Genomic DNA, 3,175 nt, shown 5'->3' on the forward strand with positions numbered 1-3,175 from the left:
TACACTGTTATCATTAGAAAATATTTAATTTGTACTGAATGTTTGACATTAAATCATGAAGGACATGGTGACTGCTCCTTGCAATTTCTGTTCAAAAGTTGGTCAGCAGTACAAACACAAAAGTCACATGAACACATGTAACATATAAAAATATTTACTTGGAACTCTTCAAAGAGATATTGGCCTGCCTCATTTATAGTGCTACTTGAAGAGAATGCTCACTGGAAAATGTTTTTTGGTGAATCCAGATAAGCAAGTTGGCTAATGCTGAGGTGTTTGCCACCTCTGGCTGTAGTTCTTAAATGATGCCTGCACTGGGATGATTTTACCGTTGATAATTCAGGATTGTTAAAATGATGGTGAATTGACATGAATGAAGCCATGATGGCCACTCCATGACCCTCAGAAACCATCTGCACTGAAAAGATACAAAGCAGCAGCTTGTGATGGGAACTGGCTCTTCTCCTACAATACAAACTGCAATTGTTTATGTCTGAAGACTCTGGGAACACTGGGAGCAGGCACAGACTGGTCATTTGTGTCTTCCGGACAATTACCGGGAGTCACAGTGCACGGACACACTAGATAACACTTAACATCTAAGGAAAAGAAACACCAGATGTTCCCGTATGGGCCCTTGACAAAATCCTAAATAAAAATCCTTGCTTAGCATTGCCTGGGTGGGAGTCTCACCTGCATAGGGGACGCCTTGCCTGAGATCCTTTCTCTCAACCAGCACTCCCCGCCTGGCCTTGCTGTTGGGACTCCCCCAGCTAAAGACATGGATGTTGTGAGTACCCGGTTTGATGTTACTTTCATTTTCCCATTCTTGTATTCTCATATTTTACTGATTTTCTTTCGCTGTAGCTATTTCAGCCTAATTTTGTATATCTCTACTAATAAACAATCATTGCTTACTTATTAGATATTTGGTCTGAGTGGTCCTTTGGGCAGGAAAGACGCAATTCTTTAACTGATCCAACCCCTTTTCCCTGGTTAAAACAGATGGTGAATAGTTTTCAGAACCAAGAACATATTTTCTAGAATAACTGTGTGGCCACTGTACCAGGGATGTTCATACCCTGCCTCTTCTAATATTTCCTGGACACATCTCCCACTCTGATTCTCCAGGAGGAGGTGCATCTCCCCAGCACTTTCCTTAGAGCTGTGGCCACATCTTTATTCCTCAAGCTGTACATAAGTAAGTTGAGCATGGGGCTGAGGATGGTGTAGAAGGCAGACACAACCTTGTCTTTCTCTGATGTGTGGTAGGAATGGGGCAGCACATTGGTGTAAATGGCTGCCCCATAGAAAATGCTCACTGCCATAATATGGGAGAACAGGTGACAAGGGCTTTACGCCGGCACATGGTAGAGTTCATCTGATGGATGGTGAGCAGGATGCACATATAGGGGACAATGGTGATGGGTATACGTTTGAGCGGCATAAGACACAGCAGGCGTACATCAGGGTCTCATGGAGTGACATGTCAATACACGACAGTTTCAGCACCACTGGGATCTCACAGAAAAAATGATGATCTCTCAGGACCCGCAGTAGGGGAAACTCATGGTGAAGGGGGTCAGCATGAATCCATCCAAGGAGCCACCAACCCAGGACCTCACCACCATGAGAAAGTAAATTCTGTGGTTCATGAGGAGAGGGTACCTAAGGGAGTTACATACAGCCACATACCAGTCAGAGGCCATGAGGCCCAGTAGGAAAAATTCCCCTCCAATCAGGGTCAGGTAGAGGAATATCTGAAGAGCACAGCCCAGAAAGGAGATCGTCTTCTCCTTGGACAGAATGTCCTGCAGCATCTCAGGGACAGTGATGCAGATGTAGACTGCGTCTATGATGGAGAGCTGGCAGAGCAAGAAGTACACGGGCCTGTGGAGGTGAGAGTCCACATGGATGAGCAGAATCACGACCACATTGGCCATTACAGCCACCAAAAAGATGGAGAACACCACTGCAAAGATAAGCCTAGGGAACGCAGGATGGGTGATGAGGCCCAAGAGGATAAAGTCAGTGGAGTTCTGGAGAATGGCCTCCTTTCCTATGTCACATGGTTCCTCCTCGGACTCCACAGGCAAAATGTTGGTGGGTTAGTTAATAATCTGATCCTTAGTGAGAGGCCATCACGAATAGGATGTCAGAAGCAGTGTGGGATAAAGAAAAGAACATAGACTTCAGAATCATATTGAATCCTGGTTTCAACGTTAATGACCTGTGTGACATTGGACAGATTAATTTATAAACTAACTCAATTTCATCATCTGTGAAATGTTATAATAGGTTTATATCCCTCTAGGATGGATGTGAGATATAAATGTAATAGCTCATACATTATCACTTTTAGAGCTTGCTTTATTTTTATTTTGAACCATCTTCTATATATGTTCTATAATCTTATCACTTTAGATCGGATAGTTCCTGAGGTTGCTAACTGTGCCTTCCTCTCCGTATTGCCTTGTAATCAATATTCATAGGTTGATTGAATTTAAATTGTTCTCAGCCATTAAGATAATTACATTGTTAAGATCATACATAGACATACATTCGTGATTTCATAAATTGATAGGAAATAAACATGAAGCAAATAAATCTCTATAAATTTAAACTTTTTGGCTGCTGTTATTACTAAACAGCTTTGTGAATGGTTGGAACATCAAGGATTAGCAAGGTGGTGCTACTAACCTAACTTGAGGGTCCGAGTCCACTGAGCTTTGGTCAGATGTGCTACCAAAGGAGTTCATGATTTAGGCTCCGGTCCCTTTAACCAGTTTGGTCTCTTTGTTCTCACAGGATAACTTAGGGTGATGAATCTCGAGTGAGGACCACCATAAACTTCATTCCACCAGCAGGGGTTTGGGTTTATCATCAGGGCAGTCTTTCTGGTTGGCATCATGGAGTGGGCTAAGATTTTATGACTTAATACTGGCTCACATCACTCCACAGTGGCCTAAACTTCTCTTAAATTGTTGTTCAGCCAGAGTTAACAGAGTTTCTCTGACAGGGCAGCATTCTGAACTTAACAAAATGTTATATTATCCTATGAATTCACTGCTAAGTAGTTGTTTTTCTTTTCATTCCTTAGCAGTTATTTTTCTGCCATGGCACTTATTCCTCATATTCATAAGTAAAGACAACTCCAGATGAGGAAGAAACTCAT

At 42.4% G+C, this 3,175-nt stretch overlaps 1 pseudogene; it reads right to left on the minus strand.

Annotated features, from left to right (window-relative positions):
• Positions 1–1,091: 1,091 nt before the first annotated feature.
• LOC131399229 (olfactory receptor 2T2-like) lies at positions 1,092–2,759 on the minus strand (annotated as a pseudogene).
• Between the last annotated feature and the right edge of the window lie 416 nt (positions 2,760–3,175).

Source organism: Diceros bicornis, chromosome 37 (genome assembly GCF_020826845.1).
Source record: "Diceros bicornis minor isolate mBicDic1 chromosome 37, mDicBic1.mat.cur, whole genome shotgun sequence".
NCBI lineage: Eukaryota > Metazoa > Chordata > Mammalia > Perissodactyla > Rhinocerotidae > Diceros > Diceros bicornis.